This window comes from Ursus maritimus, unplaced genomic scaffold, assembly GCF_017311325.1.
Source record: "Ursus maritimus isolate PB19 unplaced genomic scaffold, ASM1731132v1 scaffold_10, whole genome shotgun sequence".
NCBI lineage: Eukaryota > Metazoa > Chordata > Mammalia > Carnivora > Ursidae > Ursus > Ursus maritimus.
This window is the reverse complement of record NW_024423344.1, coordinates 66,221,792-66,247,143: the sequence shown is the minus strand read 5'-3', so window position 1 is coordinate 66,247,143 and position 25,352 is coordinate 66,221,792. Positions and strand designations below refer to the sequence as shown.

The following is a 25,352-nucleotide window of genomic DNA, read 5'->3' as shown; positions in this document are numbered from 1 at the left end:
TAAATCCAGGCATCCTTCTCCATTCAAGACCCACTCCAACGGGAGTCAGGCCCAACTGGCCGCACTCCGATGGCCTCTCCCTCCCTCCCGCCTTCCACGAAGCATTAAGTGTCTGGGGCCCCCATTCTAAGCAGGGTTCATCCCGGGGGTCCTCACTGGCTTTTGCAGTGTGCACCTATGTGCGTGCACACGTGTCCTCACTCCTCACTGTGATTGCTGGCTACCAATCAGCTTTGTTTTTGCTCGCCTTACGTAGCATCAGCGAACAGGCACACAGTTGGGTTTTCATCAGTGCTCTCTGAATGGAGGGAATGAGCATTTTGAAAATGATTCACAATGGATTTGCAGATTTGCAGATATACTTTGATTTGGAAACATTTAGAAATCTTTCCCAACTGAAAGCTGAAACTGAGACTTTTCTATCCCAGAGTATCATAAATTTCTCTTTGTACTCTCTCCTCTATTTTTGTATTTCTTTTTTCACTTTTCTGTCCTTATTTCTCCCTGGGTGCTGATCAAATAAATGGACTCCATACCACACTTCTTTCCTGTGTGTGTGTGTGACCCAAATCTCATGACCCGGAGCACCAGCCAGCACCTAACTTGTGAAAATATCTTTGCAGTTGAGGGGTTCTCGGAGGGAAGAAAAGGACATATGGAGTCTCCCAACACAGGCACCTGGGTCACTACATCCAGGAAGGAAGGAGCGCATGGTTGCAGGAAACACCTTGGAGCAATCCTTGCTTATTTGTTCTCTAAGTCACAAAGGGCCAACCTTTCCCCCAGGGACCAGAAGGTCAGAACGAACTGGCAGATGTCAGGAGTGTTTCTTGGCCCTGGAGGAAATTCATTCATTTATTCATTCATTTCCAAAAGTTTAAGTTCAGGAGTTTGGTCCCAATGTAAGCCAGTTACCATCTGCTTGAATGACCTAAAAACGGCCCGGGTGGGGACAGAATCAATTTTATCTGTGCCAAAACAGCTCAAGGCATGGCCTGTCATGAAGTTGGGTCAAGTGCTCCATTTTCACACATGCACTGTATGCAGCTTTCCAAACGTGGCCCAGTCCTCCTGTTTTCAAAAGCGACTGCATTCCTCTGGTCTGGGAGACGTGCTCCACTGTCTTTCCACCTCTACCAAATATAAGTGCTCCCAAAAGTCTGGCATAAGATTATTTTGTACAATATCCTTCTTGCGTTTTGTGGCAAAACCAGTGACAGCTCTGTGAGTGATAAGACGACTGTAAGAAATTGCAGAAATAGTCGTGTTGGAGTCCCTACTCCTTGTGGAATTGTTGCGAAGGGCTGCAGTATTCATTGGGGATTGTTCACGGTAGCTCATGAGCACCCAAAGAAATATATCCAAGCATTATATGTTGTTTATTCTGTGCAGGATAGAGAGTTCTTGGCATAGGTGATCTCTTTTAATCCTAATCATCACCCAGAGAAGTGGGCATTATTAAGGACATTTTTTTTTAATTGAGATGCAAGTACATGTTAAAATTTGCCTGAAATGGCTCATCTAGTCTGTGGCGCAGCCGGAATTTGAATGCAGGGTTTAAACTCTCTCTTAACCTGTGTGCCCAGAGGTCTATAATCATTTGTGTTCAAATCGCTCTGTTTCTGCCACAAATGTGGATTCCTTGGCCCTGTCCCACACATCCCAAATGAGAATCTCAGGGGCCGCGGCCTAAGAGTCTGTCGCCTGCTTTTTTTAAGAAGCTTCCCCAGAGTTTGTGACCAGCCAAAAACAGTGTTTGGAGTCACTGGTAAGGTCTTTGAAATGGGTTGGGAAGGAAACCACAGCTTCTTTCTACTCCAGGGGTTGGAGTTGGGTGTGGCAGAGAACGGAGTAGAGCAGCATGACCTTGTCCCAGGGGCTGTAAGAGCTCATTCTGGCCTTGACTGCGGGCATACTTGTCTTTCACTTAGTTTTCAAGCGGCCCTCAAGGGTAAATAAATAGGTCAATCCATTCCATGAGATGTGCTATACCCATCGTGCAGCTGAACATAACCAAAAGCATCTGTCCTCAGCAATTAAACAACTAAAACTTCCTATAAAATTTAGCGTGCTCCAAATCACTCCCCACTTGAGGCATTTTGCTCTTGGTCTCTGACTGCCCACTGCCTTCATCAGCCAACTTCTCTGGAGTTCAAATGCCAAAAAGAACCCTGGCTGAAGGGGCTGGGGCTTACCCGGCCCTTCTTCAGCACTACAGTACAGCTGCACAGACATGTGTACGGTCTCTGGGGGAAGAATGCACCCTCTCTTCATCTGTAATAGAAACTTCTGGGTGCCTCTGGGTGGACGATGCACTGTGAGCTCCTGTGAGTATGACTTGTAGCTAATAATCATCTATACAAATGCCTGTCTCAGTAGTAAGACACTTCAATCATTCCTTTGCACCCCACGAACATTTACTGAGCATCTATTACCTGCCAGGTTCAAGTTTAAAATGCACGGGGGATTGCCATGATCAGGAGGCTTTATTTGTGACATCTATGTTGGCAGATTATTATGTTTAGGGGAAGAGTGCTAGGCTCATGATTAGCCTTTTGCTGACCCCAGTGAAATGAGGGCAAGAGCTAAGGAAAATGATAAAAAAGACAGAAGAACAACAAACACTGGTATAGCACTTGAGGAAGCAGGAGCCGACGCCGGATTATTGGGAAGCCTGCGGTGAGGCAAAGCTGATCTCTAATTAATAATTGGGGATCGGTGCAGTATGTTGGCCTCCCCATCACAGTTATTTTGAATAGAGAAGGATTCATTTCAAGGCAAAGGCTTCTGGAAGTTTCTCTGGAGAAGCATTTGGTCCTCAACTTACACCTTCCTTCCAATTTATCGGATGCTTTTCACCTTTCCTGTTATAGCGGAATCACACCTGTTTCTACAAATCTTCAAAAACCCGGTGGTTTTATACCACCCATCCCACCAGCAGCCTCCTCGGGCTCGAAGCTGCAGCAGGTGCTCTCCGCCACCTAGCCAACCCTTCCTCAATCCCACACAGTCCCATCTTAGCCCCCGTTCCTCTTGCTTCCCTCCATCATCCCTATGATTGCCCCAAATATTCCACGCCCTCTGAACGTTCTCACTTCCACTCTCCTGGCACCTTGCCCTTCGACCTCCCAGCCACCACTCTCCAGATGTCTCCCAAAGGTCAAGGTACCAGGCTCAGTCCTTGTCTTCACTGAACTTTCTTTCTTTCCCATTATCACTTGGTTTTAGGAAAACCGAATACTCATCTGTATTACATCACTAGGACCTAGTAAATAGCATGATCGCTTCCTTCTCACAGATCCAAAGGCATCAAAAGAGATGCCCTGAGGCCCACACACATGTCCAAGGGACACCTGCTGTCTCTGCAAGGCTCTTTGCTCTGGGCTTCCGTGCCATTGGAATGTGCCTAGGAAATCCCCTAAAATGTCAGCATTCCCCAAGGCTGTGCCATCGACCATTTGCTAGATCATACTTGCTTCCTTAGCTGTCTCAAACTCCTTTCTGATTTCAAATCCCACTCCTCTGTGGATGAGTCCCGAAAGTACATCTAGCTCTATATTCGACAGAAGCATTTCCACTGTGCCCCCACGAGTTCTCTCTAGACTTTGCCCCACGCTCCAGGGAAACCTGCATGGGTGCTCTCCAAGTGCAGGCACTGTGGTCTTGCTTTCCTTCACAGGCCATGTCAGAGACTGTCTCCTCCAGGAAGACCTCCCTGCCTCACCAGGACAGCAGGAATCTACTGATAGGGAACCTTATACCTCCCTTGTGGCATGGTGGTTTATTTATACATCTTATCTGTCCCACCAGCGCATAAATTCCACAAGAGGAAAGGAAGTGAGGAAAAATTAAGATATACTTCCTCAACCTTTCACACGGTACTTTTATTTTTTCCTGCAAATTTTTCTGTTGCCAAGAAAGTGTCACAAAGTAGAATGCATCTGCCCTGGCAGAACAGGTAAAGATGAAATGAACAGTAATCAGCCCCTTCCCATTGACAAAGGGCTTTCACTGTGTGCCGGGCATTTCCGGTATCTTGTTGCCCCAAATCTTCACAGAAATCCTGAAACGCGGCACCAACCTCTTGACTTGAGCCAACCAGGAGATCAAAGTTCCAAGTGACTTGGTGACTTTTGTTCCTCTGAAGTTGGGGAACCCAGAATTCAAATCCCTGTTGAGAACCCACAAGCTTCACATTCTTGCCATCATTAGTCATCCTTATTTATTTTTTTGAGACCTCCATTCCCTTGACTTATATGGACTCCCATGAATCTAAGGTTACAGGGCGAGAAAGGGCAAAGGGTACTGTCATCTGCAGTCCCCATGTGGTTCCTTCCCTCCATGAGTCTTGTTTGCCCAACAGGATAAAAAAGAACCCCTTTCCCCAAATACTTAGAGCAAAACTTGCAGGTGTTTGTAAAACATAAAACATAAGCACAGGGAGAGAAAAGGACATGCTTTGTACCCCAGGACAAAGTGGCATTATTATTATCATTCTTCTTTAACATTGATGATCTCCTTTTCAAGTCTGAGTTTGAAGCATTAACTTGCCACGGGCCCCAGGGGTAGGATGTGATGGTGCTTCACAGAGCTGGCCATTAAGGGGGAATGGAGCCCCACTGCTCCCTGCTGGAGCCCAGAAAGTAGGGGAGACGCAGATCAGGAGGGGAGGCTGCAGGGAGAAAGGATACGGGGCCCCTTCCGACTCGCTTTCCCTTTATCTTACCAGAGACGGTGCTGGGTAGCCAGCCACATTTTAAATTTTTTATTAGAAACAGAAAGGTCACACATCTGAAGTGTCCAGCTGACTGGATTTTCAGAGTGAACACATCTGGGTGACCCACACCCAGACCGAGAAATACCCTCTTAGCAGGACCCCGGAAGCCCCTCTCCCCAAAAGGGTGACCCCTCTCTTGAACTAGCTAATACATGGCACTAGCTGGCTACATTTTAAATGAACTCTTTGACTGTTCTGGCCAGGACAGCAATGTGTTCTTTGAGAAGGCTTTGCTGGTAACAGCTGCCATTTCAAAGCAGGGGGGAAGAAGTGTGCGCGCGTGCGTGTGTGTGTGTGTGTGTGTGTAAGTGTGTGTGAGTGAGTGATTTTGTGTGTAGGAGAAAAGTGTTTCTAATTTTCAATCCTGAAACTGTGAGGGGAAGAGGGAAGATGGGAAGAAGGGAAATAAGTCCGTAAATGCAGTCTCTTTCTGCATCCCCCATCAGAGCTGAAAGAGCTCCAGCGACATGCCATTTTGAGAAAGGAAGGGAACAGAATCGTCCTTCTCTGCCTGTCTCAGCTGGGGCCAGAGCAGGTCGGCTCCTATTCCCGTACCTTCAAATATGTGGATAGGTTGATGGTGATTATTTAATAGCACAGTGTTCTCTAGAAGCCTGATATTGTATGGAACATATGGTTTTGATTTTGGTGGGTTTTTTTTTTTTTTCTGTTTTTAGCCAGTGAGCAAGATGGAGAGTGTCACAAACCTACCCCCAGAATTTGCTGGGTTCTGCCAAACTGTACAGGGAAACCAACTCCCATACCAATGGCCCTCCTGCTTTGACAGCTTCAGGGGGCCCTCGGAGGAGCCACAGAGGGCACGGGCTCAAACAGAACTGCACTGACCAGATCTAAGACAGGGACGCCGTACTGTTGACAAAGCACACAGCCCCATGTCGCTGCTTCCCATGACTCTCTGCACTAATTGTTCAGGCTGGAAGGAAGAGATCAGAACATCAAATAAAAATCCACAGGCGCAGAACCATTAACTCAAGACCCGACATGTATCTGGCTAAGGAGACTGATATTCACTCTGGTTTCCACGATGTTTTAAACAGCAACGTTCTCCAACTTCCTACCCTGGGTTATTGGCTGTCCGTGTTTCCAAAAATAATCCCTCCTCTCAACTATTTTTTCTGATCAATTATTTAGCATGGTCTGGGTTATATGACATAAATTTTACCTGGGGGAGGGGGAAATTTATGCTCCTTCGTGGTCAGCTAGGAAATTTGTAGTTTTAATTAAAAAGGCAAATTTTCAGCTTGGAAGAGAGTGCTGGCTGGGTTTATGGACATTAGTAAAACTAGTAGTAAAGAGAAAAAAAAAAAAAAAGCAGAGAGGGGGGCCTGGGGATCTTTAGGTTAAATTTCAACCTGGGAATTTTCCTAAGAAAAACTGGAAGGCTTGTCTCAACTCAAGTTTGAGAGCCTTTGAACAGGTTTTCTCTAGATGAAAACCTGGCCAGCTAGTCGGGAAATAGTTGACCAGCCCTCCCTTTGTTTGCTCAGGGTGGCCCTGAGTAGGGGCCCCGGGCGGAACTGAGGGAGAAAATCCTTCCTGGTTTCTCCCTCTCCGAGGAAGGAGGACAGGTTAGTGTAGCCTGCTGTTGACTGGAGCCGGGATTAATTAGTTCCTTCGGTGACCTTGGCATCTACTGATGGCAGAATGCGTCTCCAAGCCGCCGAGGACTGTGTTGAGAGCCACAGAGGAACCCGGGCGGACTGGGAGCCACGGCTGAAGTGATCGCCATTTTGTGGAGCCGTAAAACAGAAACGACAAAACAAAAGAACACCTAAAATATGTCCTTGACCTCTGGAAGCTGCTTTAGTGTGGTATTCAAATTGTGTGGATTCTCTATCTGTATCTGTGTATCTACTAACCTATATCTGTTGCTGTGTGTATATGTATATTACTGTATATATCTGTATATCTATCTGTGTGTACATATCAATCTAAAAACATAATATATTAATCTAAATCTGTACCTATCTTTATCTGGATGTATAAGTCTCTATCTACTTTTATTAATCTAAATCTGTATGTATCTATATCTGTTATTAATCTCTCTCTCTACCTGTGTACATATATAACCGTCTAAATCTGTCAATCATCCTGTGGGTTTTGCAAGTCAATGTCTAACAACTTGCCAGATACTTCCAAAGGTGTCTACAGCCTATTGTTGAGATTGAAGACAATTTTAAAGCATTCCACATCACGGGGGAAGATGTCTGTCCCTCCTCACTTCACCTCCGCCCCTCGGCTCTTCCCCACTGAGCCCAGGCCCAAACAAAGCTCAGGGAGCACAGAGCCCCACCCCTCCCTCCATCACCGCTGGCTCAAGGTTCAAGTAGGATAGCGATATGGGTCCACAAGAGACACTCAGAGTGTCTTAAGTTGCATAAATAAAAGTATAATAGCCTAAATAAAGGAGTTGCCAACTGCTCCTATCAGAGGAAGCTGGACTGCGATCTGTTAATTTGTGAAGAGGCATTTGGGTCACTCCAAGGGCCCAAATGAGCCTGGGGAGTGAAAGTCACTGGAGTCACATTTCATTTCAGCACAAGGATGAATTTTACAATAAAATGTTATGGTTTGAAAGCATTCTGAGGCAGCAATCGTCCACTCAACAGAGGGGGAAAAGCCCCCTGAGAACATGCTGGCGGGGGCTGTGGCAGAGGGTAGATGTGAATTACGCTAGATAAGCCCTCCAGTTCCTCCCAATTTGGGATTCCCTCCGATTTGCACCTTACGGGCTCTGTCAGTTGGGTGGATCTCTGGAAGAGGGGCTATTAGACCCTCGAGTGTGTGAGGGGCTCCTCCGTGGGCTCCGACGCATCTCCCCAAGCCCCCCCTCCTGCCACCTGACCCTCAGAGGAACGGAGGTGCAGGTGAGCAGCAGGTCACGGGGAGTAAGGAGTTAAGGAGCCCGAAGCTCTCCCTGGGTCCCTGCAGCCACAGAGGCAGCGAGGCCCTTTGATCCTCACTCTTAATTGCAGCCTAGTTGCAACAGGGAACTTTAAAGAAAAGAAACCGGGAAACTAGAGATAGGGTTTGTTTTGTTTCCTGAGGGGATGGTCTTTGTGGTGGCTGCCAGGAAGCTGATACTTTAGGGCTGGAATGATGGGCTTCCTAAGGGGGGCAAATAAATAGACTTTTCTACCAGCGCAGAGCCAGGTGTGAAGGGGACCCCAGAAACAGAGGGCATCTATGTGGGTCCTTTCGCATGGGTGCCAGGGAAGCCTCGGCAGAGAGCAGAGCAGGAGAGAGGACGCCATGGACCTGCTCAGGCTGGGCGACACACGTACGAGAAAACGCTGCACACGAAGAGGGAGGGCGGTGGACAGGAAACGGGATTTTGAAGAATTCTCACAGAGCACCGCAAAGCCACAACACAACACATCTCGCCTCTGTACAGGCCTCACAGCCGATAATGGGCTCTTACATATGGTATCTATTTAGGGTATCTATAAGTTGACGTCGTTAGGTCTTTAAGCTTCTTACACACACACACACACACACACACACACACACACACATGCAGATCAGATTCAAGAGTAAAGAAAAGGCCAACTAATGACAACGACTAACGGAGAGAAACTAACGGAGAGAACGCTCTAGCCACCCCCCGGTGACTGACCCAGTCCCTTTGTGAGGAGTTGCTCCTGGCTAAAACTGAACTCAGGCCTGCACGGTTATGCCAGCAATTGCTGTCTGCGTTCTCCCTCACTGTTGAGGGAGTTCGGCCAGTAGTATGTGCAGATGCCAGAGAAGTTTCTCTAAAGCAAAGCCCCAAGACAGCTCCATTGGAAAAAGCCTGGGTGTTTGGAGACCACCAATGGGTTTCGCTGACCCTGGCGAGTACCTCAGCCTCCCTGGAATTCCTGTTCTTTATAAAAAGGCTTAACTGAGTCCATGTACCTGAAGCTCTCAGCAGAGGCCTTGGCATACAGTAGGCACTCAATAAACTCAATAGACACGTGTTTCCTTTCATTCCTAAAAGGTTACTGGTAAATTAAAAATGCATAAAAACACTGGCCATCTGTGTGTGAAGTAAGAGGGCATCTGGGCAGGGAAGACTTCCTCTAAATCAGTTTAGCTCCACTCCTGGGCCAGGAAAGTGGGGCCACAGGCGGGACAGACAGGAAAATGAAGTGCTCAAGGAAGGGAAGACAGATGGACACAAAACCAGGTGTAAAACTTGTAGCAACATATACAATTGTCCACAGTCAGGCCTGGACATTTCACTTAAGCCACCATATTAGACAGCTTTCATTTCTAAAACTGTCTTCATTGCTATTGCAAAATGCTGAAACTAGCATTTTGAAACAAATGCAACTTTAACTGCATGTAACAACCCTTCCTCTCTATTCTTCATAGTCTTTGGAGAGCATGAGGAAAGAAAGGTATTATCTGCACCATTAAGGGAGATGATGAGCTTGTCAGAGTTCCCTGAGCTAATCCACTGAGGGTGTGAGACCTGGAGAGGCTATGTCAGACTCCCAGGTCCCCATTCCGACTACTGTCTAGAGGAAACAGAGTCTAAGGTTGATTTCAAACACACAGATTTCATAGGAGAGAAGTGTCTCTGGAACAGATGTGTAAACAAACTCACTGGCGTTCCCTGGAGACGGTGAGCAAATCTCTTGGGGAATTGGTAAGAGTCTCTGTCCACAGAGAAGACAGCCATCACGAGCACAGGGAGACATCCGCAGGCCCACTGCCCATAGCTTCAGAACTGCTAGAAACTGTCCAAGTCCCTGCCTTTTGCCTTGACCACAGAGGCTTTGGGACAAGGCTCCAGGGGATAAGTCAGTTCAACCTGACCCCCCTCTGAGCCTGAAAAGAGCCTGGAAAGGCTTACTGTGTTGAGGAGGTAGGTCATGGCCCCCAGCCCTGCAGAGCCCTCCTTTAAAACCATGCCAGACCCAGTGGTCGGCTGCCATCTTCATCGATGCTAGCAAAGCTGCCATTGTGTTCTAGAGCCTTGCGGATGAACAGCGAGTTCATCATCTGGAAGCTTGTGAGAAATGCACAGTCTCAGGCCCCACTCCAAATCTACCGAATCAGAATCTACATTTTTAGTAAGATCCCCAGGTGCTGCCCTAGTCACGTGGCGATTTGAGAAGCGCTCTGCGGTGCACACACTGTAGGTATGAGGACAACAACCATTTGCTCCTTCGAGTGCTTTCTCATTTTTCTGAGCAGTCCTTACCGCTGGGTTCAGCAAGAGACCTGCTAGATTCGCGAATAAATGGACCTCTGGGTCTGTGAGAATAGGATGACCAGTGTCCAGGGAAATCCCCAATCACTCTGGAATTACCGTCCTAACCAATAACACCACCCCAAAATGTGTATTTCAAGATACAGGTGCTAAGTCTCGATAATTGCTAGTTTTATGTGTTTTCTTGTGGTTATTACTGAAAACCTACTTTTTCCAAAAGTCAACTGTATCTATGAAAAACACAGCTATGATGATCTCCCTATCCATCCAGTATTCTTTTTTAAAAAGATTTATTTATTTGAGAGAGAGAGAGAGAGAGGACAGGAGGAGGACGAACAGAGGGCAAGGGACAAGCGGACTCCGCACTGAGTGCAGAGCCCAATGCCGAGCTCGATCCCACACACCCGCGTTCATGACCTGAGCCGAAAACGGGTCAGGCGCTTCACTGACTGAGTCCCCCAGGTGCCTCCTCCACCCAATATTCTGTGACTCTCAGCATTACAGTGAACCAGTATTTGCCTTCAAAGGGCCAGAGAGGGTAAAGCAACTGCAGTAGGACAATATGGTGTGAGAGGCTGCTATGTCATCCTGCGGAGCGACAGGGACTGCGGTACGGTGCTTAAGAGTCTTCGTACTCATTTTTTTGGCTGGCAGTTCTGCTCCTTTGTGGGCATTTATTTTCTTGATTCTTTGCTAGCTCCTATTCTCTTCTAGGCCTCTGCAGTCCTCCCCCATGGCTCACCCTTGGTCATCTGCCAGTCTCCAGTTACAGTCCCTTTGTCCTGAAGGTTACGAGCACCCATGGCCTCAATTATGATTTCAACACAGATATGTCTCAATTTACATCTGAAACCTCACATCTAAGCTGTTCTTCATTCCCACACTGTCAAATGTCTACGGGATAGCCCACTCGGACGACCCATCATTAGCTAAAGCACCATGACCAGAACTCAAAATTCATCACCTCTTTCCATTCCTCCACCTCATTCCTATTGGTTGGTCCCTTTTCTCATCTACCCTGATTTTCTGTTAGGGTTCCATTGATATTTCTCCTGATAGAAACCGCCAGTGTCATTTTGGCTCTTCTAAGCTCTCACTAGCTTCTGCTACTTTCCCTTCAAGACACCTTTTGGATATGCCCTTTCTCCTCCACCCTCACACTGCTAGTCTAGTCCAACTCTTTCCTACATCATACCTAGAATAGTGCCTTTTTTTTTTTTTTTTTTGGCCAGTGGCATCACTTGTTACAAATGTTCAAACCTCTATCTTACAAGTCATAACTGAACACTTCTAAAGCATTAAATGTGATGTTACAGGTAACAAAATTAAACTCCTCATAGTGCTTCAGGTCTTCTATATTCTGACTTCCCCACTAACCCTATTTCCTACTGCTCCCCAAAATTTAATCCCTGTTCTCCAAAGACAAGTTTCCACACTGGCCCCTACATTGTGTCATGCTGTTCCTCCTTCCGGAGATGACTTCCCTTCTCTGATTTTGACTACCATCCTCCCCAAACTTTTTTGAAAATATCTCCCCTATCAGAAAGGTACTTTGGAGCAGGAACAACTGTTACAAGGTTGTTATTTATTTATGAATATTATACGTGCATAACAATACTAACATGTTACATACATTATCAAACATGAAAACTGACATTTTAAAAGGATAAGCTAAATAATGTATAAGATGCAAGTTCAGCTATTCCTCACCTAGTGAATAATCTTGCCCTACCTTGGCTTGGGGTGTAGACATCCCCCTTTAGAACCACTGATCTGGACAAAATATATCCGCCCAGAGCTACAGGAAGTATGTTGTCCTCTATAAAGTTGTCTGCTACTCCAGCCCAAACAGAGTGCTACCTTCCCGAATTACCAGAGCATCTAAAATTACAAGTAGTAAATCACTGATATAAAATACGCTTCACCGATACTTTTCAGTTGATTAATTGAAGCTTGCATCCAGGATGCCAGAAATTTATAGATTTTTAAAATAATTCAATATCTTAATTAAAACCATTACTGTCTTTCCAAAATCGCTTGGGTTGGGCTCTATCCACCATGCAACATCCATTACAAGAAAACTCCAAGCCAGACTGCAGGGTGATTTCATTTAAAGACTGCTTCATCTCATTGAATGTCATGGGCACAGATTCCCATAGTTTTGAGGACTAGCTTTTCTGCTTTTTGGCTACTGAAATTTTTTAACACATTGCTGCACCTCTCTCAAGTTCAGTTTCTGTTTAACTCATAAAATGGGGACAAAAAATGACCATTAAAGAGATGACAAAAATCGCAATGATTTATACATGTAAGACATTATTATTATTATTACACCCAGCATTTTTGCATTATAAGGTAAACGATAGCAGGTATATCTGAGATTTCTGAAAATAACTGACCTCTGCAGGCATAGGAGGACTCAATGAGATGCTCTCATGGGCAAATGGAATATTTTAAAATTTGTTTTCATTCCTGACTTTGGTTTTTCCCAGGTCTGCAGGCCATTTGCAACCATTAATGAACGTTATGTTCTAGAAGCACCGCCCTGCCATCCACAGCCACACTCCCCTTGCTGCTGTGTGGCTAGGTCGGGGCATGAAGCCAGGACAAGTTCTATCCCCTGATGCCTTCGGAGCCGTCAGAGCTGAGAAAGCAAAGCCAATTAAGCTCTCTTCTTGCTTTGCCTTGGCAACTCGGCTGCCTCCAGTACTGGTTATAAGGGGTTGTGCAGGAAAGTTGTGGGGACAGGAGATAGTGACATGCATACACGTACCAGGGACACTCAGAAGTTTTTCCTGCTCTTCAAAATTCAACTAACCACAGACAAAATAAAAATGAATAAAGTTGTTTTGTTTTGTTTTGTTTTTTTAAATCCAGGTTGTAATTCATCTCTTCCAGGAGCTTTACCTAGTGCTCTAATTTTAGGCTCCCGGTTTTTAAACCCTCTTTTTGAACTGTTAATTGAGATAATGTCTGTGAAAGCCCTCTGTAAAGTGTAAGAAACTATACATATGTTAATTATCCTTCTGCAGACAGTTGTGTGCTGACCTATTCTTATCTTGTTTGTAAGTCTCTTGTTCCCCGGGGATTGTGGATTGCAAATGCTTAAGACCCAGGACCTGCCTTGCTGGGTGTTTCCTGCCTCCTCCCTCTGTCTTCTGAGGGGGCTCACCACCCCCAAAGCTCTTACAGCAGCCAGCTTGCATAGATGCTCATAACCCTTAGCACTGCCCATCTGCCTGCCAAGACTCATAACTAAAAAGACTTCTTTAGGCTCATTTACGTCCTCGGTCTGCCCTCCTGGCTCTCCCCAAACTGGGTCCCTAACCTTGCAGCTTGTCCACACCCAGAAAATACAGAGAGATGTTAGGGTAAAACAACAACAACAACAACAACAACAACAACAACAACAACAGCAAAAAAGTTGTGTTTAAAAGGGGAAATGGATTTTTTTTTAAGTAATTGTTTTTAAGGGAGAAAAAGGTGGCGGGGGTGGGGGGGAGGATGTTTAATCCTCCAGGGTCGGGAATCAGGTTTCCTTGCTGGGATTGGGAATGCCGAGATAATTGCATCAGGGGCTCCCCAGGTACCCCGAGGCTCGGGAGTGTGGGAGAGGGTCTAGCATTTCCTCTAGGTGACTGGTGTTTAAGGCTCTTTAGATGACGCGTCCATGTTCCCCAGTCCCTTCAGGACTGAATCTCGGCTGGCTGAGACTGGTGATTGCTCTCAGCAGCCTCATATTTGGGATTTTTCAGAGCATTCTCATATGTCTGCTGTTCCTCTTACATCGCCATAATGTTATTTAAACAGCATTTTTGCTGAGAAGTGCAATAGAGGTGAAGAAAGTATATGTAGACATTTAAAACTCAAAATTCCTCCCTTTATTCTCCCCCCAGACACCAAGGACTGTCTGAAACCTATAATAAATGCCTGATAGTTAATGTGAAATTAACGTTAGCCAATACACTTCTTATTAAAGTCTTTAAAACTTAACAATTTTTCATCATTTCTTTCTGACCTTTATTTTGCACGCACACTAAGTCAGGTATTAGGCAATGGACTCGTTCGAACCGAAGAGCAAAAGCTAGAGAACCCAAGAGGTGTTTAATAAACACTTGTTGACTGATTGATGGGATAGACTGCCCTCGCATCTCCGAGACAATGCACTCTTTGACAGAGCACTAAGGTAAGTCGGTGGGACCACTTTTATTACCAAGCATTTCTGCCATGTCAAGGGGAGCAGACCAGCTGAAACTTTGTCCACCGGCCTGTGGCTCAGGTTCACAAAAGAAACCCTAGGGCCCTACCTTTCACACCTGTTTTCACCCTCAGCAACAGAGGCGGGACTCACCCCAGCTAAACAACGTGGAACAGTTGGAGGCACAGGCCTGATGCAGACCCAGCCATGACGCCACCTCGGACTCCGTACTACAAATATTACCACGGCTGCAGCCCACAGTCTGTGCACATTACAAAACAAAATATAAGAATCAACGGAGCTGAGTAAAATTAAAGAGAGAGAGAGAGAGAGAATACAGCATTGTAACTAATTTACAAAGCCCAGCTAAGTCCTTCTGCCTCGTTCTTCCAAGAGAAACCGAAGCATGAAATATCAAGTTCCTGGCTCCACACGGCCAGGCGCATCTCTGCCCACCCAATTCAGCTGACCATTCCAGAAAGGATGCCTGGGTGCCTGACCCCTTAGCTTCTCTTCGAGGCCCCTTCCTCTCTTTCCTTGATAGTCCTTCAGGCAGACTTCATGAAAAGAGCTAAGTGCCCTTTACCCTGTTCTGCTCTGCCCCTGGGGTTCCGTGCTCACCTGGCCCGACTCTGGCCCTATGGCTTCCCCTTGACTTTGCTCCTGCCTGGAGTTGATGGTTTACACTCCCTGCCCTTCTGCCATGCCCCTCGCCTCCACTGCCCACCTGCTCCCTAGAGCTGCCAGATTTCTCTGCCTGACACGACAGCCGTTAACTGTTTCTGACCCTGTCAGCTCTCACGTGCAGCTATACCTGGAGATATGAAAGGCCCCCAGACTATGTCTTCAACAACCAACATGCCCCGCGTTTGTACCGCCTTTCATTAATCAGAATCCCCTTGCAATGTTACCAACCTACTTCTATGTTGATGATATGTTTTGTCATTTCGGAAAATGTAAACAAATCACTATGCCTTCCTCTCCATCTTCTCTTGTTATCGGTAATAAAGTGCAGGAAGAAAGGGAGAGAAAATGTATGTGAGATTGAGGCTAGTCCATCTACCACCAGGAATTCTCTTCAACTCAAATCTAAACACTCTTCTCCCAATTCTTGCTCGGAATCTTGAGTACCTGATCTTGAATTTCGATGGCGCTCCCTGAGCGCGGGACTGGCTGGTAGCCATGTGATATTGATTTGTTTTCACCATAGCAACAGCAAATTAAAACAACTAGCAGGGAGGAGGCAGGCTGTTAACCAGGAAAGCTACATAACCAGTAGATTTTGCAAGCATATCTTCCTCATTTCCTCTTGCTTTCTGTCTCATCCATTCCACTTTCACAAATTTAACGCAAAGTCAAGGCAAAAATAGCACGAAATGCTTTGGGCACTACAAGGCCTACGTAGGAAATAGTCTGGCTGCCACAGCTTCTAGTATACTAGACCAGATCGATGGAGAAAATGCAAACATCAAAACTCTGATTACCTTGGAAATTTTGTCTGTTGGTCTAAGGATAAATATCCCTAGAAAATGGACATGAGCATGAGTAGAGTGAAGGGCTCTGGAAATATGACTATCTTAATACCCTAAGGCATTTGCCAAGAGTTTCATTAATACAGAGGTTTTATCCCTTTGTACTTTAAATAGCTCATTGTAGCAAGAGACGGATGACTTTTTTTTTTTTGGTACAAGGTCAAGGCCTCTCAAAATGCAGGAATTATGAGAGAAAGTGTAGCAAGTATTACTCAGTTCTATGAAGAGAAGGAAAAACTGAGGTGGGTGCTTGCTTATTAAGGCTACACAAGCAGCACGGAAGGGAATGTCAACTAGAACCAGGAACTCCCGAAAACTCCCATCTGTTCTGCTGGAAATTCTCTCTTAAAGGGCTCTGTGTTAAAAAGTAACCTTCCCCTGATCTCTATGACCAAGGTTACCACCTGTGACACGGATTAACAGCCCACAGGACTGGCCTTCCCTTCCTTCAGCCCTTCTGCCCTAGGACACGGTGCTCTTGATATAAAGGCAGCTGTTCCCACCATCACGACCAGCTACGGAGTTGGTGGCATAATCTTGGTCCTAAATAGTGGCTCTAGGGGGACTGGGAATGAGGCCACAGGCACTGTCCACCCAGGTGGCAGTACTGGGCTGTGCCAAGGGGAAGTTGGACCAGAAGCAAAGCCGTGCTCCGCTCCCCGCCGCTTTTTGCCAGCGCAGCCAGAACCCTGCAGAGAACCTGCTCGGACCCGCCCGACGTGAGGCAGGTAGGAGAAGATGCCCTAGTTATGCTGGAGATTGGTGGGGGGTTTAGAAAGGCCGAGCTACACTATGAAGACATAACTCCAGACCTGCCAAGTGAGAGTCAGAATGTTCCTGGCCAGGACATAAAGCAATACTCCTCTCCACGAGCCTGAATAAAAGAACACACAGCAGAAATAGTTGGGGGATGACGTCAGAAGTTCTGGGCTAGTGTCCTGCACTTCTCCTTGAAAGTAAGAACAGTGGGTCTAGAAGAATCTACGTGGCATTGCCCTTCTTTAAATGAATATTTGAACTGCCCCTCACAAAACAGGCAGGGGAGCTGGAGAAACTTCATCTTATTGAAAGATTAGAAGCATGCCTTCCTCTCTCTCCCCCCTTTCTTTTTTACTTTATTAGCCCCCAAATTCACGTATTAACAAATTAACAAATATCTTTCCACTTCACCTTTGTCTTTTGAAAGGGCAGCAATGTTTCTTGAATAACATTCACAGTGGCAGTGGTTAGGCAAGTCAGATTTTTTTTTTCTTCACTTCAGTGCTTGCTAACTATTCTAAAAATGTTACACATTTATTGTAAACACATGCTTCCGAGGCCTAACAAAAAAGCACAGTTTCCTCATGCCTGGCAGAAATTTAAAAACGGAAAAGGGCAGAAAGAATTCTTTCACAAATATATCATTTCCTTCTCTTGGGCCAAGTGTGTTAAAAATAAATCTCCATCATTTCTCCCTGCTGCTTCTCGGCAAGAAAGTTGATATGGTTCGGCATAGTGAGACACAGCTTTAAAAGCTAGCCTGCCCTCATTAAATTATTCTGTTGGCTGTGTGTTCTCATTAAAAATGCATAAAGATCAGATAATTGCAGTAAGCATTATTAACCCAGCTTTACTTTTGAATATAATGGTTCCACTTTTAAGCTGGAAACAAAGGCTCAGACATGCCAGGAAAAGAAACGTAAACATTGAACTACAGTATCGAAAACTTGTCAGAAAGCTACCTCTTGCTAGCTTGGTAAAAAATGTGCTTTTGAAACTCAAAGCCGTGGCATTACGGAGCGAGGCACGTCCCTAATTTCTAATAAACAGACATATATTTTTTTTTTTAGCTCAACGGTCCACCGATGACGATTTACCGTGAAGTTTTCTTTTTCTTCTTAAATTACAAGTCCGTTTTCAAATAATAGGATCAATGTAAACTTTATTTATTTGGGAGTTAACGATGGCAGTGTGAAAACGCTCTCTCCCAAGAAGATAAGAACGGGCTCCCAAGAATTCAAATGGTTTTTGTTGAATAAATAAATAGATCTGTTCTCGGAATAAAAGCTCGTTTTATGCCTCACCCCAGACAGGCGGCATCGATTCAAGCATTGCCATCCCTTTTCCTCAAATCAGAATGTTACGTAAAACTCCAGGGTCCCCCTGCAAGTATTACATTTGAATTAGTGGAATCCGGTTTCCCTGGCTTCCCGAAGCAACACACATGGAATGCAGCATACTGCAGCAAACTCTTTAAACATTCAAAAAAAGGGGGGGGGATGATTCTCTTACCTTGTTTAGCTCTGCCTCTTCTTCCCGTTTATAGTAACCCCGGGAACATCTGGCAGAATCAGGCGGCCGAGGCTTCTCCGCGGCATCACGAGGAAGAAATTTCCATGTAAATACTCCTCATTCCCTGTGTATTGTACTCTGAGAGCCGTCTGCCCTAGCTGGAAAATTTTGCCTTCAGATGATGAAGCAAAGACAGTCTAAACTCTGTTTTGCAGAAAAGCTGCAGCCCTTCCTCCCGACAAATCCCTCCCAGCCGCGGGCGGCCAATCGCCGGCCAGTTCGTCAGCCCTGCTCGTCTGAAACTGGCCCTCATAGGATGACTGACACAGCAACACGGGGCTTGCAGTGTGTGAAAACAGTGCATCCATACTGATGAAAGAGGAATTTCCCTCTCGGAAGAAAGCAATCGGAGCACCAAGACAAAGTGGCACATAATTGGCAGAGCCCAGAGAGGGGTAGCTGGAGAAAACACCCTTGAAGACAGCCAGCCCCGGGCTTGCGGCTGCACGGTGAATACTTTCGAAAATACCAACCCCGCAGATTCCAAAGAGATCCAGGTTGTACAGGAAACTGAAGTCATCCTCCCAGTTGACAAAGCATGGATTTGTTTTGCAGCGGAGAACAAGCCCACGTCTACCACGGGCGGGGGGTACCTTGCAGAGTGTTTTACAGATGATTTCTATTAGCGAGGGAGGCTGCGTTAGCCCGAGTGCATACTCAAAATCAAAACACGCTTAACCCCCTCGCACACAGTTTCCCTGTAGAACAGCTGTTACTGCAGTGCTTAATTACTGTAGCTCCTAGAGCTTTCAGCTAAGTTTTTCCAACCACTGGGGTCTTCAGTTAGGGCGTTCGGAACAATACAACTGCTCTCTACACATTATCCTTTTGTCCTGTTGGCAGGCACCCCTGAGAGGATTAGGTGTGCTTTCCCCTAATCCTCAGGGACCTCAGGTACCAGTTGACAAATACTGTGCATTGGTCCATATTGTCATTAATGAAGCAGTGATTACAGTAAGATAGTCACAGCGGAACGCACAGGGCACACGATCCAAGGGGCACCATCGGGGGCCACTCCCCAAAGGTCGTCTAGAGGTGCTGAAGTTCCCCGAGATAAAGCAGGAAAACAGAAACGGAAAGGTTGGTATGGGTTATTTATTTTTTTTAACCAGTCAACACTACTCCTTCATGCTCTGGAAAAAAAACAAAAACAAAAACAAAAACATATGGCATTTGGAAAACACAAAAAGCATACATTTCCCTTCCACTGAAACACAACATTTTGAATTTAAAAAATGAAGTGTCATGACTCCATGACTAGACCAAAGCAGGAACAAAGCCCCATTCATCTGAAAGGTTGAACCAACGCACTATTGTTTATGAGAAACTGTTCAGTGCAATTGTAACGAAGTAACAGTTAAGGTGGAATGTAGTGGTTCCCTTCGATTTTGCTAACTGCAGTTTAAAAACACAAGGTTTCATATGATGTGTAGGTTATGTCTTCAACAGACGATCGTGTTATTCCGCCTTGGATTTTATACTTCTAATGAGGATTACAACAGTTTTCATCCTGATGGAAATCCATCATATATAACTTTTAGAGTTCTGCCTACTATAATTTTTACTGAAGATTTAAATAATCCCTGTGGTCAAACAGGTAGACAATTATTTTTAGCTCGCAATATACTTAATATCATACTGCCTGCAAATGGACAATCACAGGTTTACGAATCTCCTCTTCCCGATCTTCCTGATTCAGACGATGAGACTACCATGCCCTTCATTTCATTGCTGAAATTTTAGTCATCTTTGACTCATTCTCCTACCTTCATCCAATGAAAGGAGGTCTCATTGATTTTTTTCCTCCGGGCTAGTTCAGAACTCTGACCTACTGTCTAGATAATACAAATGCTTGCAAGTTGGCTTCTGGGACGAAGCCTTCCCATGTTCGAGATTCCCTGTTGCCAGACAGGTTTTCCTGCCATCTAAAGTCCTGTTCCTTTCATATTCAAAGTCTTCTCTTTTAAAATCCAAATTACAGACTTACAAGGATTTTCATAATCTGCCCGCTCTCTTTCTACTCAGCTTTTCCTACACTGTTTCCCCAAGTGAACTTTTTGATGGAGTCATGCTTCTTTCTCCGAGACCTGGCTCCCACAGTCCGTCCCTAGACCTGACTCCCAAGAGCTTCACTTAACAAAACCTCATCCAACCTTTACACCTCAGCTTACATCCTCTTTCCTCTGTTATGGCTACTCTGTTCACAACGTCTTCTCTGATGTTCTTCTCCTCTGAAAGCATGCTGCACTGCTCCTTTTACCAGACCATTAAACCCCTAATGAGCAGATCTCCCCAACCCAGAAGGCAAGGTTTGCACGGTATATTAAGATAATGTACTTAAAACATCTATACAGTGGCTAACACATGATCAATGTGGGCTAAATGATGGCCACTCTTATTGCTGTTTCTACATTTCCGTCATATCTAGCAGCATGCCATGAGTAAACGTGCTGATTGCATGATTCCTATCGCAAGAATTGGTATCCTAGCCATTCAACTGAACAAGCCAATAGCCTGGTGGTCATTCTTGATTGTCTTTCCCCAAACACCATATGAAATCCATTATCAAAGCCTGTCACGTTTGGCATCTAGATATTTAGAAATGTTTCACTTCGCTCTGTCTCTACCAATGCGGTTTGGTCTGAGCTATCCGTGTCTTTCACCATGACTATGAAAACAGACTTTTAGCTGGCCTCCTGCCTATTTTCTTGACCCCTTCAGTCCCTTTTCTACACATCAGTAAACATAAGAATTCAAAAGTAGAATTCTGATTATTCTACATTCCTCTGTTCAAAATCTTTGTTATGGACTGAGCTGCGTGTCCTCCAAATTCCTATGTTGAAGCCCTAAGCCCCAGTGGAGTGGTATTTGGAGATGAGGTCTTTGGGAGATAATTAGGTCATCAGGGTGGAGCCCTCATGATGGAATTAGTGCCCTTCTAAAAAAAGATACCAGGGAATGAGATCTTTTCTCTCTCTCACCCAAGCGAGGACACGGCAGTAGTCTCCAAGTCTGGAAGCAGGCCATCACCAAAAACCTGACCATACTGCCCCCTGATTTCAGACTTCCAGCCTCTAGAACCCTGAGAAAGTACCTTTCTGTTGTTTAAGCCATTCGGTCCACATGGACTGCAGGCTGGGGAATAAGATAAAAGTTCTCAGCGTGGTCTACAAGGTCCTGTGTTATCCAGCCCTGGCCTACCTCTTTAGCCTAATCAGAGGCCTTTTCTTCAGGGAACTCTCCCCTGACCCCCACGACGAGTTAAGGTCCCACCTGTTGTTTTCTCACCCAACCTGTGCGCTCCAGAGCAGTGCTTCTCAAATTTAATGCGCGTGCAAATCCCCCAGGGATCTTGTTAAAATTCTATCTCAGTAGTTCTTGGGTGGATACTGAGTTTCTGCGTTGCTAACAAGCTCCCAGGTGATGGTATTGCTTCTGGTCCATGGACTACTCTTTGAGTAGCAAGATTTTATAGATGTTGTTTACTTTACAGCACTTTTTATAGGGCATGGGATACGTTTATTTGGTTAATTACTTAAGATCTATCTTCTCAACCAGCTGGCCAGCATCAGAAGCCACTCCTGCTTCTCCAGCATCTAACCTAGTATGTGCCTGGTGCATGACAGGAGATGTTCAATGATAAATATGTGTTTTGAATTAATGAATTGATCAATACAACGTACTGCAGATCCAAGCTGGACTTTTCTTTCTTTTTCGTTTTCTCATCTGCCTCCTCTTCCTCCCCCCTCCCCCAACCCTTCTTCCTCTTCTCTTCCTCCTTCTGTCTATAACTCAGTTGTGGGAGCCTTGAAACTCTGGAAAGAAAATTAATGTTTACTGAAGTCATGATATACTAAATAGAAAGGAGAATGCTGAGAAACCAAATAGAACAAGAGTCAAGAAGGTGATGAACTGTATCAAAGTAAAGGAGGAGGCCAGAGGACTCAAGACCATAGACATTTGTCCAATAGAAGTTGTCAATTACCTCCTCCAGGTTGATGAATTCAAGATCTATAACTCTATCCCTTTCTCTTGACCTCTTTGCCCAATTCATCACTTGAATGGACCAGAGAACATGCATTTTCACCTTGTCCCTAACTAAAATTATTTTTTATTCTATTGAAATACATTGCTCTTATGTTTCCCACATTAGTGAATGGAGCCACCATCTTTGATGACTGTCTCTGTCTCACTACCAGCATGCAAACACTCCCATGTCCTATAGATTCCTACCTCTTGAATTCATCGATGTCTCCCCATCTTCACTGCTGTGTCCCTAGTTCAAGTCCTCATCTCTTCTGTCTTCTCTTTACCTCCCTGCTTCCAATCTTGGTCCTCAGTTTTCACACCACAGTCATACCACAGCCAAACTGAAACACAAATCTTATCATGCCATTATCTACATAAAGTCACTCAGTGATGCCCGTTATCTTCAGGACAAACCCCTTGCCTATATACTAATTCTTGAGTATATTCTCTCACCACTCCTCTTGAACTTACTTCCCTCCTACTTAATACCCAGTATTACTAAACCAGTTTTAATCCCTATAATGTGATATGCCCTTGCTAATTTACAGCCTGGATTCCTTCTGTATGAAACAGCTCTGATTCCTTTCATACCCATCTGACATCTTTCCATCCAGCAATACTCCATGCACATATCACCTCTTCCAGGCAGCCTTCCCTGACTGCCATGACTTCCTTGGCCCCTTGACATTGTATTAATCATAGAAATTATCACAGTGTATTATAAATATAGTTTGCTTACTTATGTACCCCACTAATGTCTGTGAGAAAAGTGACCATGTCTTTCTTGTTCATCAGTTTATCCCTGGTACCCAGAACATGCGATGATATAATAGCAAACACTAAATTGTTGTTGAATGGTTAAATGGATAAACTTAAAAATAACACGAGTAATATAGTGGCAAAGAGAAATGCAGGGGTCAAGCAAAAAACTGACAGTAAAGTGGCAGGCACATGGGTGGCTCAGTTAAGCATCTGACTCTTGATTTTGGCTCAGGTCATGATCTCAGGGTTGTGAGATCGAGCCCTGTATCTGGCTCTGTGCTGGACGTGGAGCCCGCTTGGGATTCTCTCTCTCTCTCTCTCTTCCTCTGCCCCTCTCCAACCCCACTTGAGTCCTCTCTTTTTCTTAAATAAAAAAAGTGATAGTAAGGCATAGGGACAATGGATGTAGCCTATACACATATTTAAAAAAAAGAAAGTTAAGCTAGAGAAGGTAAAGGAGAAATAATATAAAAGCTGAAAGGCACAGTGCAGTTAGGGGATCACTCCTTTTGTTGGATGCACCAAACTTAGCAAGCTCATGGGCAAGAGGAAAATTATCTCTGATCATGTTTAAAATGGAGGTGATTTCCATAGAAACAAAATCTTCCTTCGAGTGGAAAAGGATAGGTGTCCTAGAACAGATGGAAGTGCTGACTTTCCAGAAGAGAGTGCTAGAAAGGAGGAGAAGGTTGTTTACAGCAAGAGAGAAGTGAGACCGGGAGGCCCACTGCAGACGGGCCTAGTCTGTGACAATTTTGTCTCTCTCGGTATAATCTCTCGGTATGCTGTTTCTAGCCTACACAAGTCCGCTTGGTCCTTTAGTATGTACTGTTCTTTATTTTCCTCTAGTTGTTTTATGTAGAGATCTTACCACAAGTCCCTTGAGGGCAGAGACCATGCATTAAAGCCTTTTTGTATTTTCCACAGTGCCTAGCATGGAGCAGTGCTGAATTAATTTTGGTCAATGGATTTTTACTGGAGAAAGTTTGCATACTTTAGAAAAGATTGGTAGTTTTTGGTTTGCTTGGTTTTTTTTTTTATGTTCGAATTGTTAAAAATGCAGCAGGGAATAGAAAACTTGGTTTTATCATTGTCAGAAAAAAGTTATAGTGTTTTCAATTGAATTTATCACAAGGAAGGTCAACTGGTTCCTAAATGTTCTCCATAGGTCCAGGGGCAGAAGATTCTGGGAACAATCAGGACTAACATTTCCAGGGTAAGGAAAATAAAATGAAATAAAATGCATAAAGTATGCAAATAAAATGATGTCTGAGAAAACCTCCGCATAAAACATGGCACATAATATATGTTAGCTACTACTATTACTACGACTGATTTTATCATCATCCTTAGGTTGTAGAATTCTAGTGAGATCTCACTGAAGAGTGATTATGTCAAAAAATCACTAAAGTAGGGATTTCCACACGTCCCTGATTTGTAGCACTTCTGGTAGCCTGTATTTTTTTCACCATGCTTCTAGGCTAAAAGAAATACCTAAATGTTCTATTTAATAAGTAATTAGGTCCTAACAACTTAGTTGAATATAGTTTATGTGTTAACAACTTTGTAGCTGTTTGAAAAATTAATACAAAAAGTTTGAAAGAAAAAGCAATATTTTTATTTCATTCTTAAATAACCCTTGTGAGTTATTAATGGATTGTGAGTGCCTATTGGGCACTGCATACAATTCTCAAAGCCTGAAATCAGACTGGAACCACTACTCTTCATTTCCCGGTCCACAGTGATTTCTGTGTGGTGTGTGCTTTTCCTCTTTGCCACTGCTAAAACCCAACTTGGCAAAGATAGATGACATCATTGAAAGGAATGTAGCATGATTCTTATACTGAAACTGAATGACCTTGAATTAGTAACTTGCACGCCGTCTGACACATGTTGAGAGTACTGCTATGTTTTCCCTAGAAATAGAAAATGTCTCATGGAACCCCTGTGAGTTCGCTGCAGGTTCCTGGGGTGACTCATAGCACAGTTTGGGAACCATACACTAAGGCATGGGTTGGCCAAAGTCAGCTGTCTCATTGCTTTTGGTTTTGTGTTTGTTTTCTGGTGTAATACTTGCATCAGGCCTCCTGTCCTGAGGTCCAAGAGCATTTGAAGTTGCAGAAAGAAAATCAGGTCAAGGTTGCTGGACATGCCAGCCCTGGAATGGAAGTCATTTGAACACAAGCTTCTGAGATGCAGGGGAGGCTTACAGTTCTCCAGAATTTCAGACGCTTGTGGGGCAAGGAGAAGAGACTAGGAGACAAAGAATGATGAAGCCGTCGGCTGTTCATGGGAAAAGACACTTGCCAGTGACCATTGCCTTTCAAAACAGTGAATTCTGGAAATAAGCGTGAGGAGGAAGGAATGGTGAGACTTTTCCCGATTAGTCCTCTTCATTAAGACCACACATACCGTTTGCTGCTCATCCCTACTTTTTTTCCTAGGCACGCTGGGGAATTACCAAGCTTCTTTCATATGCACTATAATTTGACTTTTTACCTA

General features: G+C 44.7%; 1 protein-coding gene across 1 annotated transcript in view; it reads right to left on the bottom strand.

Moving 5' to 3' along the window:
- The window catches only part of MBNL2 (muscleblind like splicing regulator 2), a 155,151-nt gene extending 136,886 nt beyond the window's left edge, over positions 1–18,265 (bottom strand). Inside the window, exon 1 of the mRNA XM_040623938.1 lies at positions 18,000–18,265. The gene's annotated coding sequence lies outside the window, so the exon portion shown is untranslated. The remainder of the gene's footprint in view (positions 1–17,999) is intronic.
- Positions 18,266–25,352: the final 7,087 nt, after the last annotated feature.